At 39.6% G+C, this 14,699-nt stretch overlaps 1 pseudogene; it reads left to right on the top strand.

Moving 5' to 3' along the window:
* The first annotated feature begins 459 nt into the window (after positions 1–459).
* Positions 460–3,531, top strand: LOC149196915 (3-phosphoinositide-dependent protein kinase 2-like; annotated as a pseudogene).
* The last annotated feature ends 11,168 nt before the right edge of the window (positions 3,532–14,699 follow it).

Here is a 14,699-nt window from a genome sequence, read left to right as displayed (position 1 = left end):
GAAAGGAACTTGCTGATGCTTCCCTGCTGGGTGGGACCATACCAAAAGACTGTCCTATTGGAATTTCTTCCTCTGAGAAGGGATTGATTCTCTGTCTTTTCTCCCCATGAGTTGTTGACGTTGTTAGGGGAGTCTCTCTGTCCCTTTTCCTGCTTGTATCCTCCTTTTGTGGAGTTTGGAGGATTGATGCCTCATGTTATCACTGAAAATGCTGTTGTCAAAATTTTTTAGTCTAGCTTAAAGTCAGGGTGTTTTCGCAGCGCCTGAATTCTGTTTAGCAGTTTCGCAGCGCCAGAATTCTTTTTAGCAGTTTCGCAGCGCTACCTGTTTGAGTGGTTTCGTAGCGTGCTACGAAACTGGGGATTTGTTCGAGTTTTCAGTGGAGGCCCGAATCATAGCATGCCTATTGTACACTGGCTACAACTGCTGTAGATGAGGTTGATCTGCTTAAAAGGTCTAATGTCAGATTTTTCAGATGAGATTGAAGATATCAAGGTTTACAAGGTTGTTCGTGTATTAGTTCTTTCATGTGATTGTATCTGCCAGAGGCAAAGCAACGGTTACTTCTGGCAAGTTGAAGGTACATAACCATTGCCACACTAGCAGATATGAACTGGGGAATATAGGATGTTTGGCTTTTGAAAAGGTTGCAGAATCTTTGGAACTTCCTTGCAGACATCAAAAGCTTGGTTGTCACGACATATTCCCATATTGTAGCAAGTTAAAGCATGAACAACAATGTATGTTCAGACCTTACAGTTGCCCTTACGTGGATTCTGAATGCTCAGTTGCTGGAGACATTCCAGCGCTTGTGACTCATTTGAGAAATGATCACAAGGTAAATATGCACTTTGGCTGCACCTTCAATCATCAATATGTAAAACCTAATCCTTATAAGGTGGAAAATGCAACATGAATGCTGAAGGTTTTCAGCTGTTTTGGTCAACAATTCTGTCTTCTCTTTGTAGCATTCCAGCTTAGAATAGCCCCTGTGTATATGGCCTTTTTGTGCTTTATGGGTGATGATTATGAAGGAAAAATTTGGCGTGGGGGCAAATGGACAAAAGCTGTGTTGGTGATGGAAGGGCCAGCCTATTGATTCCAGTTAAAGGGAATGTTAAGGAGCGCATTTCCTGGAGTTGATGTAGAACTTTCAAATTATCCCTCCACCATTATCGAAGTGCGTGTTCAGCAAGTTGTGCCAGTGTTACAAATAGGCAGCATTGTGTTTATTTCTGCAGGGGATCACGTTTTTCTTAGACTGGGATACACAGCACCTCCTTCTTGGTATTATTCTCTGAAATAAAAATGTTTTGGAGCTATTGTAACTACCTGGCTTATGCGAAATGCATTGCAGTCGTTTCTTCAAGGCACACGGGCTTTTAAAATGACTGATATAAATGAAAATGTCGTGAATATTATCAACCACGTTGGTTCATTATTAATGCACATATTGAAGACATGAAAGTGCTCTTATGAAATGCAGCGATTAATGCCAAGTGTCAAGTAGTTTTATAAAGATTTGATTGCCACAAGGCCGCCATGGTTAGTGACACTGGGATAGAAATGTGGCACAAAGGCTGGAATGATATTGACTGATGTCGGTAAAAGATGAGTGCGCATTGAATAAACACAGAAGGAAGGTTGGATTTGGAGGAGAGATAGAATGGCGCTTTTATAGTTTGCAAGGATTAGTTCAGGGTTTTCCAGAATCCGTCTTTCGGGCAAACTGTTAATATTGATGAATATTTGACAGATAAGAGAGTATCATAAAATCGCTGCTGTCGTGGTGTTGCTCAGGTGCGCGCTGTACATTCCATTCTGTGGAAGTTAATCAGATCAGAGGGTTTTTGTTAAGGTCCTTCGATCTTGTGAAACGCCTATGATTAGAGTTCTTTCAGATATGGAAAAATAAAGCTCGTTTTTGGGGGTTTCAATTGTGGATTGAATCGTGCAGAAGTTGTGAATTTTGATCTTGTAGATTGGCTACCGCATGGTGGGTTTGCAGTGGAAATGCTTCTGACATTTACAATAAAGATTTGGATCGTTGGTCAGTGAGCAGGAACCCAAACGCTCCCAAGGGAACAGAAGGCTAGAGTTTGCATGGTTAAATTGTTGAAGCCATGAAGCCACATTTAATTGGAATGACAGGTCTCGGGGAAATCCATTGCCTTTGTACCATTCCCCTATTTCTGCATTGAGCTGCCATATTCACTGGTATGCTTGGGAATAAGTTGGGAAGGTACAACATTTATGAAGGAATAACTTCAACTTATGGAATGGAAGGTCACCGTGCTAGGATATGATTTAGAACTTTCATCTTTCTTATTCCTTGATTGAGAGGGTGTCATCTTCACAAATTTGTTTGCTAACCAATCTGCAATCTGTAACATGTTTGCAATCTTCATAGTACTGTCATGGAATGTTGCTTCCTATCCTGGGATGGGATTCAAATCGTGCTGTTAAGAAATCTCGTATTTCAGAGGATGAAGTACGTTTCTATATTGCAGAGATTGTGGATGTCCTTGAGTACCTTCACAAAGTAGGACTGATACACCGAGATGTAAAGAGAATATACTTCTTACTGCAGATGGACATGTGAAACTAGCAGATTTTGGCAGTGTAAAACCAATGGAAAACACCTCAATTTCAATTATTCCGACTACGTCAAACGAGAAGGCCTGCACATTTGTTGGTACAGCTGCCTATGTTCCGCCAGAGGTCCTTAAGCATGCACCTCCAACAATTGGAAACGATCTATGGGCACTGGGTTGCACTTTGTATCAGATGCTGTCTGACATATCACCCTTTAAAGATGGCAGTGAGTGGCTCACATTCCAAAGGATCATGGATAGAGATTTCAAATTTCCTGAATATTTTTCTTCTGAAGCACGGCACCTTATTGATTGTTTGCTGGATATGGACCCATCTAAAAGATTGGCTTCTGGCCCTGAAGGGTATGCTTCTCTCAAGAGCCATCCTTTCTTCAAGGGAGTTGACTGGGATAATGTTAGGGGTATGCTGGCTCCAAAGTTAGCCCCACCATTAACTGTTGACAAGGAAGATGAAGCTGAAGATGCTGGGTGGCTTCTTTCACATGCTGGATGTGGTTCTACTAATGATGAAGCACCTCCCAAAGAGAAAGAGTTGGCCTCATCATCAGTGGCAGTAGAGAATAAGGAGCACAAGGCTAAATTTTCTACTATCGATGCTTTTGACTCTAAATGGGAGAAATTTCTAGATCCAGGGGAGTTCATTGTGATGGTTTCATTGGTTAAGAAAATTCGGAAACTTTACAACAAAAAGATGCAGCTGATTCTGACAGACAAGCCGAAGTTGATATATGTAGACCCAGTCAAATTGGTACAGAAGGGTGAGATAGTTTGGTCTGATAATCCTAAGGAGCTTAATGTCCAAGTGTTGAATTCTTCCAACTTTAAGATCTGTACTTTGAAAAAGACCACCTCATTTGAAGATTTGAAGACAGCAAGGAATACTACAGTGACTTTATGTTCCAGTTGGGATTTATGAAGCTTTTTATTGGTTTGATGCTAATCAAGTTTGCTGTGATATGTAATGACAGAAGTAAGCTTCATCTTTTTAAAACCATTTAGGTTCCTAATAGCTGTACAAATGTCTGAAGAAATCATGAATCTAAGCAGAGAACACTTCAAAGATACATAGGTTCTGTTTTGACATCTACAGCAGTTTCGTAGCGCGCTACGAAACTGCTGTAGAATGTTGTTTTGTGAAAAAACAATGAATTTTGATGATGAGGTCAGCGAATGTTAAAAAGAAGGTCTCAAACACAGGAGGGAGATCATACATGGATTTCATAACAGCTCAAACAGTGACAGGTGTAGGTCTTGAAGGGAAAATAAAATATTTTGTTTATTTTCATAAAGTTTTCTCAAAGGCACTTTATGACCGAGCTACTAGGGTATTGGTAGGGTTACCAGAATGTTCAGTTGGTACACCTGTTTGGTCCATGAAGCATTCAGATCATATGGCATATGGTGATTATGCGTTGTCATTAAAGGTTTAAAGAGTTTGGAGCGTGGTATTTAAATGATGAAGGAAAATGGGAGACAGAGACCGTTAAAATAGGAGCACATCTTTTGGTCAATTAATGAGCCATCAGCGCTTTCAAACGTCCAAAATCAGTATTCATTGTATCTATAGCTCAGCCTTCTCAACTCAATCAGCAAAAGGACATGTGTTAGCATCCAAGAAGAATCATATTACGAGGAGAAAGGAATTAGTATTTTAGTTTAATTAGGACTTTATGTAATCATAACTCAGTACTTTTGTAATTAATAAGTTAGTTATGCACTAGATAGGGATAGTCAATAGCCACCTTCGAGGCTCCCCTCATGCTGGAGGAGGAAGCTCGAGGTGGATAAGTTTGTTTGCCTATAAAGGGATCAGATTAGAATGTAGAATGGTTGGACATTTTATAGAAAAACAGAGTTGTTTTGGGCCATTGTAAGATTTTTTTTTGACAGTAATAGTAAAACAGTGTTGTTCTCTACTCAAGATTCTCGATGGATTGTTATGTTCAAATATAATGATGGTGTTTTATACTTTATGTTCTTTTATAGCCTTGTTGTAACACAATCACTCAGAATTCATAATCTTATGCTCTGACTTCCTGTGTGTTTGGCAAGCTATGTTTTGATGGAGTATGTTTGACATGTAATGCAAAGAGCCTTGACTTCCATGAGATGACTATGTTTTCCTTGTTTACTTAATATATTAGACTCCATTGCCCAATGAGAACCAGTTTGATATGTTTCCAACCAGCTTTGCTTTCATGAATGAATAAAGAGTTAGCCATCTATTGTAGTGAAGGATTTTATCAAGACTTTGTGAGAGAGCCCTCTCTGATCAAAGAGGCTAATCTTTGGTCTAAAGTTAGGTTGAAATAGTTACATGAAATCTTGCTTGGTTGCAGCCCTCAGTAGTGATTTTGTGATAACACCTCAGCTGAAGTTTCTTGCCTTGGAGGCACATTTTGTTCAGTGGATCTAGGGGCTTCCACTGTTTGTTCTTGCTGGACAGGCTGCTCCTATCTTTGTTCTTCTTACTGTTGGTGTTGTGTTTGTTGCTGCACTTCCTGCTGCATCATTTCTTCTTGTTGTTGCACTAGTGTTTCCATTTGCTCTTCAGTCATAGGAGGTGGTTGTTCCATCTGCTTTTCTTTGCCTTTGCTGGATGTCCGTGGAGTATTCATAGCAGCTTGCTGATTTGTTGTTGAAGATGAGGCAGCTGCTCCAAGTTGTCTTTGATATGAGAGGGGAACCTGTCCACAAGTTTCCAAGTCAGCTTCTTTTTGAATATTTCTAGCCTCTCTTTCTAGCAGCTCTTCACTAGTAATTTCCTCTTCTAGGGTGCCCCTTTTCCAGCTCAATGCATTGGCATACTGCTCAATCTCAGGCAACCTCATATGTGCATAGGTACCCAATTTGTATTTTATCCTCCTGAGGGAAACAAAATGATTGGGGTCATAGGGTATCCATTCAAAACTAGTTTGCAGTTTGAGGGCCTCCAGGATACTATCTGCCTCTTTCCATCCCTCCTCTCTTCTGTTATATAGGAAAGGGCCCAGCTGGCTCCTTACCTTCAACTGCGCCTTCTTGTTCTTGCTTTGGATGTGGAGGTAGTCGGCATTTCCAAATTGCCTGAAGTATTCTAGGGCAAAAAGTCTCATAGGGACATACCTTGGCAGCCTATAAGGTTTCAACTCACAGCCATATACTCTGATTACTGTGTGGTGTTGGTAAAAGTACCAATTACCAATGCTGTAGGTTTTGGAGAGATGGAGGACTCTCCTCATGTCATCAGTCAACCTTGGAGGAGAAACACCATACAATAATGTCATAGCTGGATGAATGAACAAGTCTATGAACTCACAGTATGTGTATGGTGATAGAGAGGTGCAATGAAAAACTGAGGTCCAAAACATGACTGACCTTGGATTCCCATGGGCATTAACTTGCTTTAGGGGAATGAGGAAGCTGTCTGGTTGATAAAACAAGAATAGATGGTAAATGTATGAAGTGTATCTGAACAATCTTTCCCTTTGCAGATTCATTAGCTGGTCATGGATCCTATCTGCAATATATGTGGCATAGTCATAATGTACAGCTGGAGGCTTCCCAGGAGAGAATATAGACAACATTTCCATTATACTATCATCCACATCCTCCACTCCCCTGAACCCTAGGACATAGCTGATCAAATCCACTAGCATTCTGCCCAATTCATTCAAGTATGCATATCCAATAGGAGGAGTTCTGATGGCTTCAGAGCTTGGTTGTATGAACAGCTGATTGATTTTGATGATCTGGTCATTTGACAACTTAGTCCCCTTCTTTATCAAGTTCTACATGGAGAGGGGGGTCAATGGTTTTGTAGTGTGGAAATGCAGCATCTCATTTATGCTCTCTGGGGTGATATGGAACAGAATTGAGCCTGTGGGGCTGAGAACAGCTCTTTGGCATGGCTCATAGCACTCCTAGCATCTGTGGATCAATTCTGGCATAGGATTTACCTGAGGGAGGTTGTAGATGGGCAAGTTTGAGTCCCAAATCCCTAGGATATCAGCTCCACTAAGGTGCTGGGCTTTCAACTCATTTAGCATCTGAATATTATATTTAGAGCCTAATGGAAAATAGTCTAACATCTGATAATCCACATCTCCCAGAGCTTTCCATTCTAACTCCCTTTGAGGGGTATTGAGAGGCTTGATGTTCAGTGCAATTGGAGTTTCCATGGTTTTCTAAGCTTCTGACTTGCAGGTGAACTGGTTGAAGTAAGCAGAACAACACAGAGGTGATTCCTTACAACGGAAGTGTGAATTTTAAGGACCAGAGGGCGAATTGAGCACACAGCAATTGAAATACTGTTTAACGGATTGATAAAAACAAATAGCAAGGCTGACCAGAACTTTTCTATGGTGAATTTAGCCAGCAGAGGTTTCTAGCTCACGATTGCGCGAGCTACCTGTGAATTCAGGTTGATTAAGTCAAATGTAGGTTTTGTAAACTGTTTGTTGCCTTGCCAGAGGGAAATAGATACAGGTTACTGGATACCAGATGGTGAATTCAGTGTTTTAACACTCCCTTAACAGTTTGTTTGTAGAAATTTGGATAAAAACCAGGTGCAGAGAATAATTTCGAGAAATACCTTGCGGATTGCCAATGACAGTCGCAAATGCAGGTACGACGGAGGCGCCCGCGGTTTCAGAGTCGAACTGTGCAGGTTGGCGCTGGTATGGTCGTCAAATACATGCAGGAACAACAATAGTCTCTTTCGGCAAAAGTAGAAAAAAGACGAAATTTTGGCCTAAAAATAGATTTTTGGCAATATTGGCGCGTTTTTGGGATGACGTCAGCATGACATCATCGGGTGGGGTCAGAGTCAGATGACGTCAGCATGACGTCACCGGGTGATGTGGAAGGTCCTGGTTGATCCATGGATATGCTGAAGTGGCGGACATGTCAGCGAAGGGACGGACGAATGAGGTGATGCGACGGCGGGGTGGCAGCGACATGGCTCTGACGTGGGCATGACATGGGACCAGCAAAACCGGGCGGTAAGTGAAACAGTGGTAACGGTTTTCTCGGACCGCTTACAATACGGCCCCGGTTTTGTCAGAGGCCGACCCAAGAGACTGAGAAGGTGACGCGTGGCCAAGGACTGACGTAACCCTTCGCCAGTTTCTCGGGTACTAACTTTCGGGCGTCGGGACCAACCCGATACGTATAAGGGCCATCCGATCAGAGGCGCTCGATCGGACGGCTGACGAGTTGATGAAGTGATCGGGCGATAGGGAAGGGGGCGGGATTTAAAAAATATATTTTTTGGGATGCGCGCTTAGCGGAAGACCATTGGGGTATGGTGAATTTCGATGGTTTTTTAATGTATTTTCAAATAAAACCAATATAGCGCCCGAACCATTGGATAACATAAAAATGGGTTTTTATGAATAGTTTTGTCAAAATGCGCCCGGTGCTTGGAGTTTGGATAAAGGAGAAAAGTGGGTTTTTAGAGTATTTTTGCCAATGAAGCAGGTTAAAGGGACAAAAGGGGTTTTTAGCAAGGTTTTTTGGGGATTTTTTGGGTTTTTCTGAGCAGAGGGAAGGTGAGAGCTCAGGGGAAAGGTTGTTGCTCATAACCAGAGGTTAGAGCAGCCCCAGGAGAGGGTTGACCACAGTCCCAGGTGGACTAAAGTCTCCCTTTAGACAGACATATTTAGCTATAATGCTAAAAGGAAGATATTTATAGAATGCTTGGGGGTTTATACACCATGGTGTTAATAATACTTAGGGAAAGGGTAACATAGGGAAATTACATAATAGAGTTAGAGTTAATATGGGGGAGTATGTGAATGAAGGGGAAAAATCACTAAGTCCACTTGAAACTTACTTAGTTTAGGGAGTAGATCAAAATGAAAAGAAGTTTTAGACAAGAAATGTGGCTTTTCAATGAATAAAACCACCATCAAACCTCAAATTTTTCTAAGTAATTCAATTGATGAGGGGATGTTAGTAATGAGTGGGAAAAGGGATAATTTGGGAAGTTAGACATGCTTCTTTGTTTTTCTTTTCTCATCTTGACCATCAAGGTTAAATCTGAAATGAATACCACTTCTGCAACCCCATCTACTTACCCAGCTACTTTGCCTAGCATTTTTTGTTTCTTCTTGGAGGGTGCACTTAGGCTTGTAGACCCTTACTTGCCTTTTCTTTTCTTTGGCTTTTTCTTTTGTTTTTCTATCTACTTCTACCCTTATTTCTTCCAAGGTCCCAGATTAAGCTGTTGGGAGCCTTTTCTTCTCTACCTGAACTACTTGTCTGCCAAGATTAAACAGTTTGGACAGACTTCCTTCTCTATTCTACAACTGAAAATTCAAAACATGGCATGATCCAGGTTAGACTGTTGGACCATCCATCAAAATTGAGTCCCCATCAAGCTATAAGCACAAATTGTATTCTTATGGAAATATGTGATCTTTGCATCATCAAAGCAGAGCATATTTGGATCTTTTCATGGCCAATCATGAAATATGAAACCTATTGGTATAGGTAGCTAACATTTCCTAAGCTTCAAAACATGCTTCAACACGTGATTCTTTTATAACCAGACTAGAGAATTAATAGGTGTCATGTGAATGATAATTAAATGGGTGGGATGTGGGGGGTCTCAAGGTAAAATTCCACAGGTAAAAGAATAGCAGTGATGAGAGATGTTTACATATTGGGAATACATATGTGAGGAGGGAGTAATCATGGTTACATGACTTACCCCAGCCTTTGTTTTCCACCCCTCTTACTTACCTTTTTATTTCTTTTATTATTTTTCTTTGTATTATTGCTCAAAGACCCAGGGAATGAGACAATGTTTCAAATGATGTAAAGCAGTTATTACCCCCTTTAGGTGGGGAAGTTCATCACTGAACAGGGGTTGGGAGTTGCATAGGCTCCTTTAATGATGTGGAGGCACTCATGGGCCCTAAGAACCAGGGTGATGGCCATAATCATAGGGGGTAGAGCTTATGTTTGGCTTTGCACATGTGTTATATCAAATGTCCTGACCATATTTTGCATTTTATGATATTTTTTTTATCTTTATTGGTTGTGGGCGTGATATGATTTTAACTTTCATTTTAGCTGCATCAAAAACTAGGGAAATTCTTCTAGGCTCAACTCAGATACACCGACAAAGGGAAGGGGTTGTTCTAGTGCCTTGTGGACCGAGAGAAGGAAAAATGTGAAATAGGTCTCGTAATGTGTAGAGGGGAGTGAAAAATGTGAAACATGAAAAAACAACCACACTACCAAAAATAAGGTTTCCCAAGTAGTTCCCTTATTGAAGCCATAGGCCAATAGGGGAGATCTTGTAGGGCTAGGATTGAATATTACCCCCCAATTAAGATGAGAGAATAAAACCATGGTCAAACATGTTCCTTATTCCAAGTTACCCAATAATCCATCCCCAAATTTCCTGAATCAAAACCAAACATAAGCACCTGATTGCACAATGAAAAACGTACATTATGGATCGACTTCCCCACCTTCTAACATGTTAGAGTCCTATCTAAGTGATTAGATTCATAATTTTGAATTGGCTAAGGTTAAGCCTTGTAATATTGTACATACCTTTGTTTTTTGCAAATTTTTTCCATATTAAAAAATAAAAAATGTAAAGAGGGTATGTCCTAAAAGAAATATCAAAGGACAAAAAGAATAAGAAAAGATTAAAAAAATGAAAATATATGAACCCCAAAACAAAAACAGATCATGAAAGTGTGCAAGTTTGAATGCCACTACTATTTTACTACTTTACTGTCTTAAATAATGGTTGTGTGCAACTTGTCATACATTCCACAACCCATGGTAGTCAAACTGCTTAATCTTGACTATTTCATGCTTTGAATTTTATGTTTGTAGTTAGAGAATAAAATCTAACCAAACAACTTAATCTTGGCAGATCATTAGATAGGTAGAGAAAATAAAAAGGAGCTCATCATGTTTAATCTGAGCCCTTGGAACATATAAGGTTACAATTAGATAGTTTAATTTACAAAAGAAAAAATAATGATAAGGGTTTACTAGCCTAAATGCACCCCAATAAATGAAAAAAAAATGTTAGGGTAAGTAGAAGAAAGGTTGATGAAGTATAAAGTTGATTGGACAAAAGAAAATTTATTATGCTTAATCATATCTTTCAATGTGCATGAGCAATTAAGAAAACAAAAACAATGGTTTACAATTTGATTTAATTAACTCCCCCTCATTCTTTTCATCCCTATACTTACTAATTTCCCCATCTACAAGTATGTTCTAGTACTAAACATCCTTCAAGTCATAAAGGCTCAGAGCATTTCTCTGACTTTTGGTGGGACCAGATCCTCGACTTAATGACTTATGGACATCAAGTGTTAGAATTCCCTTAAGAAAATTCATTTCCCTTCATTACCCTAATAAAGCCCCTTTTCCTAAGGTTAAACTCCATTTTCCTATGAAAAGTAAAGAACCCCATGTTAAATTCCATTTCATTCAAAATACCCACAAAAGATTATATCCTAAGTATAAGTGTATGTGAAGGAAATGTGCCAATATTAAATTATGCTTAGGGGTACGTTCACTCCGCTCATTTCATTTCATATTATTTTTTTAACATAGTAAAATAGCTCCTGATATGCCTTTTCCCATATATAAATAAATCCCATATATAATACCCCAACCCTTTGTTCAGATATAAACTATATTTTTATCCCATACCCTAGACAAAACCCTCTTAACTCACCAATACTCGGTAAAGTTAAGATAATCCCTTCATTAAACCCCGTCTGATCATTTAAATCCATCTTTAACTCGTAAATAATCCAAAACCACCATGGATTAAAGCCCTGAGCCCCCCCCGAAACCTTTTCCCATTTCATCTATGCACATCTGTCACCCGATTTCAGTCTAATATTCAGTGCCCAAATCCAACGGTCCATAGCCATATCAGGTTCACCTGATGTCTGACCTTTACCCGCCTGACAAAGTGGTTTTACCTGGGCCCCCATCTACTATGTGTCAAGCACTAACATAGATCGGGAGACTTTACCAAAATATCGCCTCCTTCATAAAAGCAGTGCGATGGCTTGGGAAACCACCTCCCTGCCCAACCTGAAAAACTGCCCACTATTCATTTGTAATTTACCTACCAAAAAGTGACCGTTGTTCAATAAAAAAGTCGAGAAGCCCTATTTCGCCTTTTTTGCTCAATTTCTTTGTAAGCCTCTGCAAACCATTGTGACACCTTCAAATGTTGAAATCACCAATTGACCTCAATTTCACTCCTGAAGAAGTTGCAGAGGCCCCAATCAAGCTCTCAGCCCGTACGAGAACCCATCCAAACTTCTGCAGTTGCCAAGAACACCAATTTGAAGCCAACTCACCCAAATTCCAGGTATTTGAAGAGAAATTAAAAGATACCCTTTCAGTTTCAAAACGTTCAGTCTTTAAATTGTTTTAATTAAGTAAAGTTAATTGAAATTACTTTAAAATTAAAGTGTGTGCCAAAACCCTTCTAAAAGCTTCCAAATTGCCTTCAAAACCTCTGATATAAACCTGTATTGCCAAATTCAAATCCACAGGAACTAAATTATGGTTGCCCCCATCGCCATGGATGTCAGACTTGTCACAACCCCCAATTTGGACCTTGACCACCTTCCCCTGGTAGACAGGGATTTTCAAATCCAAGACACAAGTACCTATACACTCCTGCTTAAAATTCATTGTTTAAGTAAGGATAGATATCTAAACCATATTGATGGCATTGGCCTTTGGGAGTCAAATTTTCCCAAATACCAGTTTCCAGAAGTACATGTCTTTCCTGAAATTTTTCATATGTGTCATGCTTGTCACATTCCCAGTGAAAGATCTATAATGTCCCTAGACCAAAAGGTCTTGTTGGAAAACACGCTCATAGATAGAGATAGTACAAAGGTAGATGTTGAGAATACCTTGATTTATTTAGAGAGACAACTTGATGAAAGCTCATTTTTGTAGGTATCAGAGCAAGAAAGAACCATGAGCACCCCTCCTTTTTTGTAGACTCCTTAGAATGAGGAAAATAATCCCAAAAGGGACAGAGAGGAAGCCTCTAGTTCAGGTATGGACACTTCCAATGTACATTATGAAGCTAGCCAGAGTAAAAGGCCTAGGCTCAATCATGTTTTTAGAACAGGAAGACACAGAAGGCTCAGTAGACCTAACTAATGCTGAGTTAGACATGAGAAAGGGCATAGCTCCATCTGGAGAAACACGGGAGCCATCTACATCAAAAACTCAAATGTTAGAAAGGCAGCTCATTGTAGAAGTCTCCTCATTTAATAAACCTACTGATAGAGATAGGGACATTAAGGACAGATTCAAGGAAATTAAAATGAGAAATGAGAAACTGAAGGCATAGTCCTATGCACAGTATCTCAAGCTTACACCCCCTAATCAAAGTAGGTTGATGTCAGCTTTTGACATCAAGGAAGGAAATATGCAAATGTCCTTCATAAAGCCAATTGTACAACAACCAAGAACATGAGTAGATTTGAATAAGATAGAATTTGAGGTATTGGCAAGGGATATTCATCCCATTGACCAAATTGAATTTCACAAGCAGGCTGGAGAAATGATTTACTCCACCCTTACAGGAAAGACCATGGCTGCACATCAGTTTTAGAACTCACTGAATAATATTTCAGCCTAGTATCAGTTGGAAAAATCCTCATCACAGACCAAAGACACCAGAATCAAGTCTTTGGAAGAATTAGTAATTGAATTGGGACATGATCCCAAAGACATCAAGGCTACTGAGAAACTAATCAAAAATAAGAATGAGGACATTGCAACCCTCAAGAAACAATTGAAAATGCCTCAACTACAGTACCCCAAGACATAAGAAGTCTTGGAAAGCCAAAACAAGCATGAAGAGTTGATGGATTTAGTCCTTAAACTAAATGATCAGTTGAGAGAGACATTAAAGGAATTGGATAGCTTAATCCAATCAAAGAAAACTGATCTTGGCACTACCTCGGTGAATTTCATCCCAGCAGTTACCACGACTATTCCTTCCACATTGGAAGCCTCATTGGCTCCCACAACTCCAATGGCCACAGCATTACCGGCCTCTACAACATCTACATCAGCAACAAGTACATCAGGTGATGAAGCAATAAAATTGGTTAAAGCTATGGAAGAGATGTCCATACAAGCCACAAAGATGAATAAGCTCAAAGATAAAGTGACAAGCTTGGAAACTGATTACAAGCTTGCCAAAATCATGCACAAAGAAGAGGTGCATAAGGCTACTAGGATGAGTGAAAGGTTGAAAGCCCTAGAAAAGGACTTGACACCAAAAGAACCTGTTGGGCAGGCTAAGGAACAACTATGGGCCAATATCATGACTCTGTCAATGATATTTGGCCATCTATTCAGGTGATTTTTGAGCAACTAGATTTGATAAAGCTGGCTACATAGGCCATCCAGAAAGTAAAAGAAGAATTAGGACAAATGCCAAAAGAAGCTACCAGAATTATCCAATTCCTTAACAGCAAGAATAAGTATGAACTTTAGGAATTGGTAATAGAGGACAGAACAGAGACAATTTTGGAGGTCAGAAAGGTCCTCTCCAAGAGGAACTTGATGCAAAACCTGGAGGATAAGTGTCAGAACATGCAGATATCCATTGACAAATTTATGGCTATGTTCCAAATTTTGAGAGTAAAGGGATTACCAAATCCCTTAGTAATAAATGACAAGCTCATGACATAGGAGGATTACGACAAGAAAATCAGAGAGGTAGCAAAAGAGTAGGTAAACTCATCATCAATGAAGGCATTACCAACAGGAAAATTACTCTGCCAAACATTTGAAAAATTGTTTTACCTCCAGCATGAGGTAAAACACTTGTTTATTAATAAGCCTACTTTTTAAAAATACACAGAGGTAGATAAAGTATATAGAAATATGCTAAAAATCCAATTACCTAATGCTGAAACATGGGAGAAATTAACTGATTTACTATAGAAATATGTAGTAAAAAGGTTAATGTACAGTGAAAGTAAAACAACATCGTAAAAGGATGAAGATAGATCATCAGAGTCAAAGTGTATCAGATGAAAACCTAAAATAAATGAATCTTCCAGC

This window comes from Pinus tabuliformis, chromosome 2_2 (genome assembly GCF_031772625.1).
Source record: "Pinus tabuliformis cultivar Carrire ecotype Pingquan chromosome 2_2, CPIR1, whole genome shotgun sequence".
Lineage (NCBI taxonomy): Eukaryota > Viridiplantae > Streptophyta > Pinopsida > Pinales > Pinaceae > Pinus > Pinus tabuliformis.
This window is presented reverse-complemented; position numbering and strand designations above follow the sequence as displayed.